Here is a 16,451-nt window from a genome sequence, read left to right on the forward strand (position 1 = left end):
AGAATAAATTCAGTACTTTATTTCCATGACTGCTTTTGAAATATATATTTAATTCTTGAAACAGGGATAAATATCTGCAGATATATTGTCTAGAGAGGGACAAAAATAGGTCAGCACACTCCAGTGCCTGCTAAATGACAACTGTGTCCCATGAAAGCAAAGGGGATCATAAAGGAGACCTGCTCTGATACAGACACAGAAGGGAGAGGGGTCTCTGCTGAAAGGAAAGGGAGGAGTAAGGGATAATTCATTTAGCCTCAATCCATCCAAGGCTTTTACAGACACACACCATTTGACAAGTTCCCAGCCAGAGCTCTTAATCCAAGAGCTGACTGACCAGAAAATTCCTGCAGTCCTGATGGCCCAGCCAGACACCCCAAAGGGCCCCAGTGCTGTGGGGAAACGTGGGGAATGAGGCATCAAAGCCCAGGCACACAACAGCTCTAATTGCTTGTGAAAATCTAAACTTCAGGGCCTGCAAACACTTGAGCACGTGAATAATCGAATTCTCCTGCTGGCTTTGTGGTTGGCCTTGCCTGGCTATGCTGGGAAGTTGCTGCACATGCTGGGGGTGAGGGAGTGCTGTTAATAATGATAATATTGAGATCTCACACGGCCTGGGGCACATGGGAGCTGGGGAATTATAGAGGAAGGTGAGTCAGGAGTAAATAACAGCCTCCTTCTCTCATAAAGAGCAAATTTCAACCTGGCAAATACAGCTCACTGAAAAGCAGCTGAACAAGTCCTGAAAGAGTTCTGTATATCAGAAAGAAAAAATGCAGGCATTGTGGGCAGCTGTGGAAAAAATAAATAAAATCACTGTGATCAAAACGAGCTAAAGGTAAATGCTGTGAAATCCAAGTGAGAGCAGCACTAAAACACAAGATGCACTCTGTGTACACCCTGCCCTGGAGAACCCTGTCTGCACTATTTCAGCCAGGATAGGCAGCTTCACACTCAGCTCCCAACCAAGAGCATGAATGATTTTAATTCTGGTTAATAATTCTGGAGATAATCACAAGGAGCAATCACAAAAATCGGGATCTTTCATTCAAATTCCCAAAGTTATGAAACAGCTGAGAAGCATCATGCAGAATAATGCATAGCAAAGGTGAATTCCATCTCCTCAGTGCCCAAAAATGAACCTTTCAGATGAACTGAGCCATGGCACATCTACAAGAGCAGCTCCAAAACCAAACTCACCAGCAATCCCCACTGCTCACCCTGGCAGCACAGCCAGGGCTGGATAAGGGATTAAAAAAATAAAATACCAGGGAAATGCCTTTAAAAACCTCTCCTGAGCAAGGCAGATGGACCAGGCACAAAAAGAGCATTTCCTACTCTGTTAAACTTTCATGAGAAAAAACTGTTTTGTGACCATTTTCACTGCACTAATAAATTAGAGACAAGTTCCCAACTTGAAGCTATCAGATATGCCCCAAATTATAGAAGACAGTTGTTGTGTGAGAAACAGTCCCCTCAAAAACTTAAAGCCCTCCCAGATTAAATCATCTGGAGGTGAGTGGGTCCCTCCATAGCCAAGGCCTTTGCAGGATGCTGTGACAGCAGTGCCACCCTCTTGGGCAGGAAAAGGTGACTGAGATCCCTCCTGGCTTAGTTGAGGCACTTGTGTTTAAATGAATTAAGGCTTTCTCTAACCTAATCAATAACAAGATTTAATATATCTTAGAATTGCCTCCTGTGCCTCTCTCCACTGATAAAGCAGCCTGCAGGACCAGGCAGCAATTCCCACACCACTAAGATCAGGAGTACTGAAGTCCTTCCTGAATGCTGAATGTTATCAAAATTAAGTGTTCTCTGCAGACACATTGCTGCAAACATTCCTGCACTAACAGCTCTTTTTGGTCCTTGCTCTGGCCACCACAAGCAGCAAAGCACCAGACTCTGTGGAAATCAGATTTGACTAAGCATGGGAATTCTCGTGTACCAATAAGTTCTCCTTTGATTCATGGCATATTTCAGATTAAAGTTCCAAAGAGCTGCAAGAGGAGAGGCAATTCTCCATTTCAGTCCTGAGGGCTGCACTGATTTATTATTTCTGGCACCACATAGTGCATTGTTTGGTTGAGATTGGCTGTTAAAATCCATACCTCTGAAATGTAATATTCCTCTGGAAATGTCCCATTCTGGTTCTTTTTTTAGATGGCATTTTTATTGTGAGGAAGGGACAAGAATGAGCCTAGTAATGATGTTCTAAACCATTTCAGCTGGTAAAGTCAGGTAGACTAATATTTTATTTCCATTTGGCCGCTTATTCCTTTAACCAAAACTGGGATGAGACCCTTGTGTGAATTCTGGCAGAAAAATAAAGGCTATGGTTGCATGTCTTCCTAATAAAAAAAAGGAAAAAATGCCAAAGGACTGGAGAATGGCTCCCTCCTCACTGTCTTCTCACACTGGCATTGCTCAGCAGCTAAATAATAGAGAATATGAACTCCAGTAATGAGCCAGACAGGGGTTCACCACCACGGGCTTCTCCAGTGGACAGATAATCCAGAGCCCTGCACTGGCTCAGCAGAGACCTTGGCAGGTTGCACAGGCACAGGGCCAGTAAAAGAAACTGCAGAGGCTGATAGAGCAGTGTAAAAGAAGAGTTTTCCCAAGCTCTGTGCCATACCTCCCACCTGTAAATCACACTCGTTGTCAAGTTCTGAATAACTCCTTGATTTAACTCCCAGGGGCCAGACCTGCAGCTGATCAGGGTCACCTTGCCACAGGTAGCAAGCTCGCCTCTTGTGAGATCCAAGCCCCCAGCAGCCACTGCCTGGGAAATCAAGGCAGGGCTTTGCAGTAAAATGTGATTTTTAGGAAGAGGCCTCCCTCCTCCTTGGGAGGATTTAACCTTTGTTTCCAGAGAGAAACCAGAGGCCTCCGCCCTCGCTGTGATGGAGCAGTGGAAGGGGGAAAGGAGCTCAGGATAACACCTGGAATTGCTCCAGGCCAGGTGGGATGAGGCTTGGAGAAACCTGGGCTAGTGGAAGGTGCCCATGGCAAGGGGGTGGGAATGAATGAGATCAGTTTAAAGATCCCTTCAACACAAACTATTCTGTGATTCCATGACAAGCAGAGAGCCACAGCACGCTTTTTCCACATCCAACTTCCCAGCCTCTACCACAATATTTGCAGAGAGCAGAGATTTGCATCTCCTGCAAACAGCACTGAGAGCAATTCCCGGGGCTGTGGGAAGCTCAGGAGCCCTGGCACTGCCACCAAGCCTCATCCAGCACAGGGGTGATGTTCTGCTGCCATGGATTCAGGATGCCAGAGCCTGGGACAGCTCCAGTCCCTCCCTGGGCCAGGCCAGGCCAGCTCCTCACCCCTGGCAAAGCACTGAATCCGCTGTGTTTCGGCTTTGCAGGGCCAAACTAAATACTTGCTTCAGGCTACTCATAGCACCATTAATGCAGAACCCAGTTAAAAATCACAACTCCACCAAAATAAACTTCTCTTTTGATTTTCACAGGGGCCGGGAATGCACCTTTTCCTTACTCTTATAGGATTCTCTGGGTGTAAATACTTAATGGAAATGTTCCTGGAAACACATTACCATAAAAAAATAAAATAAAAAAAAAAGGTGTGATCCCAGCAACATTTGCATGAGACAATAGTCTGTAGCTTTGCATCATCCAAATCCAGATGTTTCTGGTGAGAAAGAAATAGATGACCTGTGAATTAAACCCAGGCCCCTTGGCTCCCCTCCAGATGCTCTACCAGCTGCTCACACCAAATCCCCTCTGGTCAATTACTTTACTTGATGCTTCTAATCAACAATATTATATATGTGATGCTATAAACTTTTGTATTTAATATTAGCTCATAACTCAGCATCCAAAACCAGATGTTTTTGGTGAGAAAGAAATTGATGACTTATCAGAGGACTGAAGCCAGGCCCCCTGGCTCCTTTCCAGGCAGTCTACCAGCTGAGCTGCAAAGCAAACCAGTCACCTCCTGCTCCCCCCACCCCGCTGCCTTTCATGAAAGGAAAAGGATTTCACATCTCCCAGCGCAGGAATATGTGAAAGATGTTTAATAAACACTTTTAAAGCAGTGTAATGCAGGCTTAGTTTGAGTCAGGAGAACACTTCTTCCCAGAGGAAGGCTTTGCAGACAAGCTCCTTTCTTTCCTAACAGGAGCCCTGCCTCGGGGCTCACGTCCATCTGCCTGCAGAAGCAGCCTAATAGATGGTTAATTTAAATCTGAGCTTCCTCAGCTTCTGCAGCCCTGGTGAAGATGATTACGAGACACTCCCTGCAAGCACTGGGGCAGCTCGCTGGGTCAGAGGATGCTGCATAAAATGAGTGTGAAAGGGCTGAGAACAGGTTCCTGCAGGGCTGAGGGGCAGAACAGGGGCATTTCTGATTTATGGAAATTTAATGTGCTCCAACCACATGAAGCAGTTCAGCAAGTACTTTATTTCCAACCTGTACTGATGCCTTGAGCTCAGTGCAGCCCCTGCTGTTTGAAGCTGAGCACATAGGTATAGGGGGGTGTGTGTGTATATATATATATATATATATATATATATATATATATATATGTATGTATGAGTTTGGCAATCCACAGCAGAGCGCAGGAACTGCTCTGCTCAAGATCCTAAATCACAGCATCAAGTATTTATTAAAGGCAAGAGCATCAGTTTTATGGCTATGAATTCACAGCATTTTGCTCTTGAATTACAGCTGTATGAGACATGATGAAAAGCAACCTCCATGAAAACCCAAAGCCCACAGACCTGAGAGCTTTGTTTAGGATTAGAGACAACATCCACTACAGATCTACAAATTGTAAGGAATAGAATTGTAAGGAACAACTGTGAAAATATTATTGCAACTGAAATGAATCTGAAGGCAAAATCAGCACACGATGAAAATGTATTAGAGAGCATCTTCCAAAAAACCAACTCCAGCTTCCCAACCCAATGAAGACAGGGCACCTTTTCCAAGGAAAAACTACTTTTTAAGAAAAGAAAATTTGGCTACAAACATACAGAGAGCTGTCAGTGGTGTTCAGACAGTTCAGTTCTCTGAATGTTGGTTCGTTTGACTAGACTTTGGTTCATTCATCTCAAGACCAAGGTTTTACCCTAATTATAATAATGTGGTTTTGCAAACTTCAGTAAAATTCAGTGTTCACTTGCAGGGCCCAGCCAATGAAATTAAGCAAAGGCTTGGATAGATCCTCCAACTGCTGGAAAAACAAACCTCATCCCCAGTGAAACAGATTTCTAAATTTGGCTCTGTTCTTCTCTGAGGACTCAGCATTATCTTTCCAACAATAATCAAAGCAGCTGAAATCAAAGCTCAAATAAAATATTCTGATTAAACCGCAAACTTTCCATTCAAGGACTAATATCTGAAACAGCATAAACTCACTGAGTCATCTTTTACCAAAAATTTCACATGTCTCTGGTCAAATTACCTTCCCAGATAGCTTCAGGCTGTTTGGGAGGATATAGTGCACCAAAGTTGTTTAGCACAAAGAGAAGACAAATATGAAACAAAGATGGAAAAAAACCAGGTTGAGAGAGCTTCAAGGGCCAGGTGGGTAGAGACAGACACAGGGGTAGGAGCAGCAGGGCAGGGAGAAGCTCAGGGACACCACAGGTCTGGAATCAGCACCTGGGGCTGCCCAAAGCACAGCACAGAGTGCTGAGAGCTGCAGAACATCAGCCACGTTTCACTCTCAGGACTTGCCACAAACCCAGTGTCTTGACCCCAGTGATGCATCAAAACCTGCAGAAGCTGATGAGAGACAAGGAATGCAGAGTCTCCCTGGCTGCTGTGTTTTAGCACATAAATATATTGTGATATCATTGATATATTTACAGCAGTGCCTGGGGCAGAGGCACTCAGCTCAGCAGGGTGGGCAGAGAGGCAGAACACAGCAGTGACGAGCCCTGAGCTGCAGCCTGAAGGTCTCCAGGACCTGACACTGCACAAAACACGTGGCCTGTGAAAACACAGCTCCTTCATCTGCTCTTCTGCAGAAGAAGTGACATTCCCAAGCTCTCCACGTCTCAGCTCTCCTCACGTTTCACCAGTGTCTCCTCTCAGCAGATCTCACTGCCACAGGATGAGTTTTCAGCCAGTAACCTTCAGCTAAGGACTGCAGTGCCTTGGTATTCTCTGTCACCTCTTGAGCCCCAAAGCAGCTGTTTCAAAGTATTGGTGTGACTCATTCTGACAGATTCAACCCTCAACAATAACAAAAATTACATCATGTCAGAGTTTCCAACCTTGCCTTTCAACAGATTAATGAAGGCATTTATATAAATATGTATTTTTCTAAAAGGAGAATTAATTACTTCATTGGCATGTCACTGTCTCTGACCATCCTGGCTGAATAACTCCTGCAAAGGAGAGGAGGCTTTAAACACTGGGCCCTAATTTGGTGATCTGAGTGTTGCAAGATCCATCACCTATGGGAGCTGGGACCCACAGAGCTGCAAGAAGCTTTTTGGGAGCCCTGAAACACCCAAGGGTATCTCCTTGAAGAGCAAGGAAACTGGTGGATTGTAAACACTGCTTTCCACTGGGTGCTCCTCTGAGTCTCATTCAGCTGGCACAGCAGCACAGCATCCTCTGGCACTGCCCTTCCTCTTCAGCCACGTGCCAGAAGGGCTGAGAGCCCCTGTGACAGCCCAAAGACAAGCAAACCAACGTGACCAGACTATGGATGCTGGCTTCCAAGTCCAGAAAAAATCCCAAGACCAAATGCAAGAAATACTTCTCCTCCTTAAAATCCAACTTGGAGCTGGGTGCAGGAAGGGCTAATGAAGTGTAAACCAGAAACAAGCACAGTAATCAACAGGCTGGGAGAGAATGGTGTTTCCTATTTCCTTTTTAGGTGACTGCCTCTCCAGCACCAGCTCAGGCTGCTTCTAATTAACTCTGCTTGCACTGAGTCATAATTTTCAGGTTGTCAGTACCAACATAAATTCAGAGATAACCAACACTATCCCCTCAATTCTTTCCCAAGCTTGCATTGATTCCCAGATCATCCAGGGCTTCAGAGAGCAAAGTCCAGGTCTTGAACCAGATCTGAAAACAAAACAAAAATGTTTACTTGTAAAAACTGAAGGTTTCCAAGAGTTTGGGTTTTCTTGCACAATTAATTGATCTAAAATATCTTAGAGCACGGAACCATCCTCTAAAGCACTTCCCTTAAAGCCTCCTCTCCTCCTCCAGTTATTATCTGTTGTCTGTAGATATGACACGGACACCAAGTGATTAAATCTGCTTGTTGCTTCATATATTTTTTTAATCATAAACAGGATACTGTCCAGGAAAGAGCAGCTGGAATCACAGCTGCAAAGCTCTCACTAATGTGACACCACACAATCACACTCGATAGCAGAAGAGTTCTCTGGAGGAGAAAATCACTCCAGGAGATGGGCTGTAATTGGGCAGGACTCCACTTCTGGCACTGGAAGATTTCTGTGCTTGCTGAGCTTTTGTTAGCAAAATAGAAGATCTTATAGTGACTTGTCTACAGTGACAAGTACACTGAACTGACAAAAAACCTTAAAAAAACCTAAAATACATAATACCTACAGATATAAACCTGAAAGGTGAACAGCAAGTCCAGGGGGGAAAAAAAATAAAAATTGCTGCTTATCTGCACTCTTTGAGGCATGGTCCTGGCTCAAATAGCCCAAATTCTGGGGTGTTAAATCTGCAAGGGGCAGTGGAGGAGGAAGGGAGAAGGAGAGAGCAGGGGCTGCACCTCCCCAAAGCAGAGGCTGGCTGTGGTCACCTGTGATCCTGCCTTGAGGTAGGACAGGGAGCATTTGAAGGGCCTGAGGAGCCCTCCCAGCCTAACAGGATCTATAAAAATGTAGAAAACTGCAAAATGTGGAGCCAAGGACACAGTGGGGGCCCAGGCAGCCACACGGAGCTGATGGCATTCCATGGATACGGAGAGAAGCTTCTGGAACAGCTGGATGTCAGTCAGTGTGTGACACCCCACAGCTCAGGGACACGAGTGGCACCTGTGGGGCTGTCAAACAGAGCCAGAGGGTCACAGTGTCCCTGAACACGAGATGGACACACCAGAGCACGAGACAAGGAGACAAAGCAGTGATAAACGAGTGCCTGAAGCCTCTGCCACCCAGACAGGCAAAATTTCCCCACCCCAGAGCAGGGGGAGCTTTCTGCTGCATCAGGGCCCTTGGGGAAGGGAAATCTGGGGCTGCCCTATGGAAGGAAGGCAGACAGGTGATGCCTTCAGTTTTAGCTTTTATATTTTTCATATTCTGCCCTGCCCAGGTGTGCAGCTCTGAGCTTCATGTTCAGTGTCAGTGAGCTCTCTTCACAGAGCAGGCAGACAGAACAATTCCTTTTCCAGCTCCATACCAAGGACAGCCCTTACAAGTTTCAGGCCCAAAAGCAGAAGCAACGGTGGAATGAAGAGAGAAAACAAGGATGGGACTCCATAACCTGGAGCAGTGACTGGACAATTAACCCTGATATGCAGATGGACCAAAACTGATGAAAATGTGACACCTCATGACCAGTTGTGCATTTTGGGACCATTTTTGGTCCATCTTGGGTGAGGCCCTGGCCAGGCTCTTGTGCTGCCCAAGGTGTGTCCTTTAAAGCCTTTCAATAAATCCCTGCTTTATTCTTAGCTGTGTCCAGCCTCTGTTCCAGGGCAGCCTCCTGCAGGGATCAAGGGAATACACACATTTTGTGGTGGCAGGACAAGACTTTCCCCTGCATGTCTGGTTCCTTTAATTAGTTTTGGGGTGCCTGACTAGGATGTTTGTGGGATGGGCTGTCTGAAGAAGGCTGCTGTTCCCTCCCTGGAGAGCCCAGGTTGAGGAAGAGCAGCTGGAATTTTCCTGGGACTCTGGCAGGCCCTGGGGGTGTGGGTGCAATCAGCTCATTCACCTGATCCACAGTCACAGCCAGCCTAACACCTGACAGCCAGAACAGCAAACAACAACAAAAAAGGTTAATTAGGACAAGGTAAGAGGGGTATACTCCAACTCTCTCTTCCCCAAATCTAAAGAGCAAACACTGTGAAGATTTACTGCCTTTGCTTTCCAGCAGAACAAGAGAAACCAAGGTAAATTTTACACATGTGGGAATAAAACCCTCCTGGGGCAGCTTGTGCTGAGGACTTTATGGGACATAGGAGTGGAGAGGGGAGTGCAAGCCTCAGAGGAGGGTTTGTCCCTGTAGTTTTGAAGGACTCTGGCTAGCACAGTTCCTGTGTGACTGTGGCCTTTTTCTGCCCACTCAGTGAGTGAGGACTTCATTTTTCAGGTTTTCCACACCCCAGCAGGGATGATGTTGTCTTTCTCAGCAAAGATTTGTGCACAGAAAGTGTCTGTAGGCAGTGAGACAAGCTTCCTTCCCTTTAATTCTTCTTTCAGCCTGGGCTGAGATGCTGAACTGCAGACAGAGCAAAGCAGGAGTGGATGGAGGAGCAGAAGGAGGAACACTGATGCCAGCACAAAGGTTAAAGCATCTTTCTCCACAATCCTTGACCTCAGCACAAAAACTTCATCCCTTGGACATGGAAAACATGCACAGCAGAGCCATCTCTGTGGCCAGAGGGGGAGACCAAGCCTGGCTGCAGGCACTGCTGTGCTCACCACGCGTCCCCTGTCAGCCCCTGTGCCGCTCACACAGCTCCCTCTGCTCTGCCACCACCCACTCTCCTAAGTAGTTTAAAAGCACATTTATTTCTTGGAAGCCTATGAACATCAGATGGAACTAATTAAAACCAGGAGGGCTCAGGGGAGCCGGGAGGGAGACGGTGCAATTTGGTTTCCACTTCAAAGTGGTTTAGCAAAATAAAAGCACTCAGCCCTCTAATGCAAGTGTGTGTCCACGGGGAGGGGAGAGAAGAGGCCACTCAGGGCTCTCAAGTGGCCACTCTCCCCCCACTTTTGCTCCCCAGGCTCATTGGAGCTGTGTTTGGATGCTCTGCCAGTTGATTAGTAGGGCTCCAGAGGTTAATTGCAGTGGTTCCCCCTGTGGCCTCCCATCAGTTTGGCAGAGCAGGTGGTGCTGCACGGGCAGGAGGTGGCACCCTGGGCAGGAGCACCCACCCTCCCGATCCAGAGGAGCTGGGATTGTCCTCAGACAACACAGCAGCTGCCACTGTGGGGTTTGTGAGCAAAGGTGAGGCCCCACAGGCAGTGCCAGTCATGGGCACTGCCCAGCCTGGCTGCTGCAGGGCACAGGTCCCAGCACAGAGGGATTTCCTGCAGGAACCCACTGCCCCACAGCTCCTGCCCTCTGCCACCCCTGTCCCACTGGGGTCCCCAGGGTGGGGATTGATTCCCATGGGGGTACAAGGTTCCCTGCACAGCCCCAAACCCCACAGCACTGACCCCTTCAGGGGGTTACAGATACATGGTACAATATTGGCTTTTCACAAGTATTAAAATGAATGCTACATGTATAATGTTCAATTGGCTTTGCTGTGATAGTCAATATAGGATGTTTGAACTGTCTGCTCTGTTAGGATAACTCCAGTGAACAGAGGATGGGGACCCTGCTGATTATCAACACTCACTGTGGGAAGGAGGAGCCAAGGCCCACATTAAAAGGGGATAAAAAGAGGATTAAAACCACAAGCCAAGAAACACCCGTGCTCTAAAAAGGTGCACCCAAGGAGTGGCCATGCTAAACACTTCCTGGGAAATGTAAACTAGTTAATAGACAAGTTTGAATATGCATAAAATCTATGAATATACATCAGGTTGATGCAATAGGAATGGTATATAGAGGGTGTTCCCAAAACATCAGGTGTGCTCTTGGCAGAGTGCCAAGCACCCAGCCATTTTAACCCTTTGCTTTATTCCCTTTGTCTCCTGTTGTCTTTTATATTAAACCTTTTAAAATTTACCAAGAAAGTGAATTTTTGCACAAGGGTGTCACCCTTGTGAGGGCCCTGATCCCCTGGTGCCCAGCCCTGTCCCCAGCCCATGCCATGCTTGGTGTCCCTGCACCCAGACCAGGGTGACCCAGGGTGACAAGGGGGTTCTGACTGATGTCCCATCCTCCTGCACCCACTTTTGTTTGTTCTTCCCTCATTCTCTGTGGCTGGGGGAAAGCAAGGGGAAGAAATCAATGAAAATTAACTCTGAAAATAAAAAAGGAGCAAATGGGCAACTGGCAAGCGGCAGCAGATAAAGTGTCCCGTGATGGCCCCATAAACCATCTCTCAACACAGCATTAATCACCAAGCCAGAATCTCTCAACATCAGGCTTCATTTACTCAGCACTGAAAGACATAAACCTGGCCTTGCAAACTAGGAAAAGGAGTTGCAATGACAATTCAGCTTTGAACGAGGCTGATGCCTGTGCCTGGAGTTCTCAGTTGTTGGGGGTGTGCAGGGGCCGGTTGGGATGGGTCACTCCAGGATTTCAGCTCACTGGCATTAAATATCTGGTTGCAAAAGGTGAGGAGCTGTGCAGACCTCAGCATGTCCCAATGCTCTGCATCCAACACCCTCAGCAGCATCCAGCTGGACACTCTAGGCCAGGACTCAGGCTCCCTGTGGCTGTGGCACTGCTGTCACTGCCCTGTGCAGAGAAGTTTTCTCCATCCTGTCTGACACAGAGAGCTCTTGTGAGCAGCAAGCTCACCCAGAGCCTCCTTGGCTGCAGCACCAGAGGAGGGGATGCTGGCTGGCCCTGCAGTTTGTCCATTTGCTTTTTTCTTTTAAGAAGTTTGTAATCCACTGCCCAGGACATAGTGCAAGCCCTGTGTGAGGCATGAATGACATTCCCTGACGTGGATGTTTGTACAGCTCGGGGCGCTGCGGGTCAGCCTGAGGAGTGTTGTGAGAATGATGCAAGGCCCTGACAAGCAGAGAGCATGGCAGAGGAAGATAAAGAGGCATTCACAGGCCTGTGTGGGGTCCAACACACAGTAGCTGAAGGCCCAGTAGGTCACAATTTCAGTGCATGTCCTTGGGTTACCCTTGGGGAAATGTGGCTCTTTTCTGGCTGCACAAAATGTCATTATCAAGCTCACCTTCGAAAGCCCCCATCAGCCCTGGAGGGACAATGTGTGAAGAAACCAAAAGGAAGTTATGTGATGCACAAGGAAAACATGAATACACAAGGAAAACAGGTGAACATTCTTGGAAATCCCAGCTAGCCACAGACATGTCCTGTGCTTTGATGTCTGTGCCTTGTCCCCTCGTATCCACCTCCTCACTGTGCACCTTCACAGCCCCACTCTGAGCCTGGGCTCTGCTGCACCACTGAGTCCATCTCCTCAGCCTTCTGCTCGGATCTCCAGGTCCTCAGCAGCTCCAGGCCACTCCTCATTTCCTCTCCCCTCGCCACAAAGCACCCCTGTGAGAAAAGGCCACTGAAGGTAGATGGAAGGATGGGTTTATTCCAGCTGTCATCCAAGAGCCAGTTGTTTTGCTTGTAACTCACTGTAAGGAGTAAAGAGAAGCACCTTTTCCCTTTCAGGATGTATTTTGGATGTTCCTTCAGTGCCATTCCTGAGAGCCACTCCTGATGCTGAGAAATTGCACAGACTCACATTTTGGGGTTCACCTCCCCAGCCCAGACTGTTGGAAACAATACAACTTCTAAAAACTTTTTGACTAATTTATGGGTTTTTTTTATCTTTGCCTGAACATGAACTTGCAATCTGCAGAGCTGGATTGTTTATGACATTCTTGACCACAGGTTTTGGCACATGCCAACCTGTACCCTCCCAAACCACACCTGCTGCGAAGCGCTGGCACAGCCAATACTTTACTGGGGGAACAGACACAAGCAGCTGAGCCCCTGGGGTGAGACAGCCCTGAAATCAAGGGGCTCACAGCCCTTTGTGAGCTTTGTGTCTCTGGCAGCCCTCAGATGGGTTTTACCATCAGGACTGAAGGGGATCGAGGCCTGCACTCCTCAAGGGGCTGTGGAAACTTGTCCTTGGCTCCCAGGCTGCTGGCACACCTGAGCCTGCCGGTCTCTGGTGTCACCACACACACCTTTCCCATGTTATTCCTGACATGCAAACTGCATGGCTCAGCAGAGAGAGGCACACATTACAAACGAGGTGAAAAAGAAAGCAGAACCCACCCCTGGATTCTTGCAGCCTGCTGCTAATTAGGTGAGACGTGGTAAGAGGAACCCCTGCTATCAGCCAAGCCAAGGAAATGTAAATATTTGCAAGTCTAGGTCACCAGGTCCATTATTTACTGTTCTGTCCTTTGACTTAAAGTTTGACATAAGACTTGAGGTTTTCAGACGTTTGTTGTGTTTTGGTTGTTGGTTTTTTTTCTGCTCTGATTTCTTGCCAGTTAGGTAACTGTGGAAGGGAGGGCTGCCTTCAGCATCCCACACCCTCAAAACAATGATGCCACTGTGAACTTTTCCCATTAATCCCAGTTTGCTGGGTGGCACAAGGTGTTGGGTGCTATGAGCCAGAAGGGAAGGTGAGGCAGAGCTCTCAGCCTCCTGTCCTGCAGACAGACACCAGTGCATGGCCAGCACTGCTTCCCGTGGGGGAAAAACACAGCCGAAAACCAGGCAGCTCCCACCCAAAGCACGGCCATGGGAGCCACAAGCTCTCTCTTTGTTTCAGCAAAACCTTCAGTTTGCACATTGACACTGGACACAGGCTCCCATTTCCAAGTTCTTTGCCAGAAACTGAGGAAAGAAAATGAAGGAAAATCTTTTTTTTTTTAATTATTTTTTTTATTAGAAGGCAATATTTCACATTCAAAGCAAAATCTGTATTCATCTACCCATATTACCCAAAACCTCCTGTCTGTCAGCATCAGGCTGCTGCTATCTCATCTTCCCAAAGTTACTGATTAGATACAAGGGTTTCACAGGTTTCTTTTCCCCTCTCCCCAGCAAGTTGGCTTTTCCCATTGAGAGGGATCAGATCCATCTCAATGCAGGCATTTTCCCCCACTGCTGCCCACAGCTTCAGGCATCCCCAGGCTGCAAAGGAACAATTATTAGTATAGTTACTATTAAATAAGTAATATTATGTCAATCGTGGCAGGGCCTGGAGGAAACAAGACCTCTGGAGCTGGGATATTGCAGAGGTAGAGCCACATCCCTCTAAGCCAGGTTCTGCAGACTTCCAGGAGCTCTGTGCAGCATCCAGCTTGGCCTGGGAGATGAGGTAAAGAAAAACAGAGCAGGTCTCCCTTCTCTGGGACAAGCTCTGAAATTACTAACTATTTTCCATTTTCATTGAATTTTTATTTTTTTCCTATTCCTCCAGAGTGCAAAATATTGAGCTGGCATTTCCTATGGGACATTTGTTTCCAAAGATGTGGTTTGCCCCTAAAAAAAGCGCTTCAATTGAAAATTTCTCACAGGGGAAATTTCCCCCAGGGACTGGGGGCTGCAGCTGACTCGATGTGAATGGATTGAGTTCTCCCACCTCCAGGAACAGGGCAGTGGGGAAGGAGCAGCAGCCAAATGGAAGGGATGGAGCAGGAAACCAAGGAGTGAAATCCTCAGTGCTCTGATTGATCCTTTCTGTGGGTGAGAAGAGCAGGTGTTTGCCTGTGTTGGGTTTGTGTGGTTTCACAGCAGAAGTGGTGCTGTGGTGCCTTTCCAGTGTCCCTCATGCTCAGACCAGCTCACATTGGTGGGGTTTCTGTGCTCAGAAAATACCCCAAATCCCAAAGGAAGACCCTCTCCACATCCCCCCACTGCTGGCATCTCTCTGCAGGACCCTCACACACCCCAATCTCTCTGCAGGACCCTCACACCCCCCAATCTCTCTGCAGGACCCTCACACCCCCCAATCTCTCTGCAGGACCCTCACACCCAATCTCTCTGCAGGACCCTCACACACCCCAATCTCTCTGCAGGACCCTCACACCCAATCTCTCTGCAGGACCCTCACACACCCCAATCTCTCTGCAGGACCCTCACACCCCCCAATCTCTCTGCAGGACCCTCACACCCCAATCTCTCTGCAGGACCCTCACACCCCAATCTCTCTGCAGGACCCTCACACCCCAATCTCTCTGCAGGACCCTCACACACCCCAATCTCTCTGCAGGACCCTCACACCCCAATCTCCTGCCAATCCAGGGAGCTGTCACCTGCTGCTGCCCTTGGCACACTGGGCATGTTTTGGGGTCACCTAAGCACACTCCAAACAACACATACACTGCTGCCACCACCCTGGGCTTCCTAGCAAAGATCTCCTGAGCTGGGGAAATGCTGGCAGACAGCTCTGAACTCCATGGGCCTTTTGCAAACCCTCCAAGGGACTGAACAACGCCGAGGCTCTGCACAGCTTGGCACCTCTTCCAGGTGGGCTGAGGGGGTACCAGGGGATCACCCCAAACTGGACACAGCTCAAACCAAGCTGCCACAAACACACCAAGCTGAAGGAGCACGGCAGGCAAAGGAGAGGAGATGGGAAATTTCGTTTTGTACGGCTTGTAAGAAAGGAGATTAAATGGGGAGGGTGATAATGCTATAAATACCTCCAGGGAAATACCATCAAAGGAGAAAAGGGGATTATTCAAATGATCTGGAAATGGTAAAACAAGGAGAGCTGGGGCCAGGAGTTACAGATGGAAATATTGCAGGCAAGGCATTAAGAAGAACTGTCTGAGGAGTGAGAGTGATTAGGTGCAGAAATTGGCCATCCCAGCAGAGTCAGGGCCTTATCAGAGCTACTTAAGGTGGTGCAAGCACAGGTTGGGAGGGCATGTGGGTGTGCCCTGGGGAAAGGAGAGGGGTCAGACCTCCTAAAGGTAGTTTAAAGCCCCTCAGCAAGATGATCTTGTGCCTGATACCTCACTGTCAGCCCTGCTACATGGCTTTGGAGCAGACACAGAGCCCCAGAGACACCTGAGAGTGCCAGAGCTGCTCATCCCTGATTGAGGCATTAGAGCATCCCCAGGCACTCACCTTCCTCTTCCTCTCCTGCTTCTCAGCCTTCCTCCATTCCCCTGCATTCCTCTCCCTATCCTGTGACCAAAGAAAACCAAGGCTGATGGAGCCATATACTGACTTTTCTGGTCCAGGATGAAATATGAAATAAAATATTCCAGCCAACTCACCACTGTGTAACTTGGCAGAGCAGCGTGAGTAGCTAATGAGTAAAGCTGAAGTTGGCTGTGCAATTAAAAGTGATATATTTTTATATATAAATGATGAGTTTTCCATTCTAAAAGCTGATAAATTTCTCAGGCTAAATTTTTCGAGCTAAGAGCCTTTTGTGGCCACATTTTTACACAGCACTGTTTTTTTTTTTCCTCTGCTTCCCTCCAAAAAAAATTGACCAGTTTTCCCATCTACTTAATGGGCTGTAAATACTTTTCTGCTAAGATGAAAAGTCCATTCGATTTGCATTAAATCTTCATCATTACAAGCTCTTGAGAGACTGCAGCAAGGCTGGATACTGACACAGAATACTGCATCTTTTTCTGGAAACCTTCCTTCAGAGACCCCAAGGGGGAGGA

The 16,451-nt window shown here is 47.6% G+C and overlaps 1 long non-coding RNA gene across 1 annotated transcript; it reads left to right on the forward strand.

The window, feature by feature from the left end:
* The first annotated feature begins 8,994 nt into the window (after positions 1 to 8,994).
* LOC147649791 (uncharacterized) lies at positions 8,995 to 10,289 on the forward strand. Its single transcript, XR_015277973.1, has 2 exons — positions 8,995 to 9,091; positions 9,402 to 10,289. It is a non-coding gene; the product is annotated as an uncharacterized LOC147649791 (long non-coding RNA).
* Positions 10,290 to 16,451: the final 6,162 nt, after the last annotated feature.

Source organism: Cyanistes caeruleus, chromosome 19 (assembly GCF_971803275.1).
Source record: "Cyanistes caeruleus chromosome 19, bCyaCae1.hap1.1, whole genome shotgun sequence".
Classification (NCBI taxonomy): Eukaryota; Metazoa; Chordata; class Aves; order Passeriformes; family Paridae; genus Cyanistes; species Cyanistes caeruleus.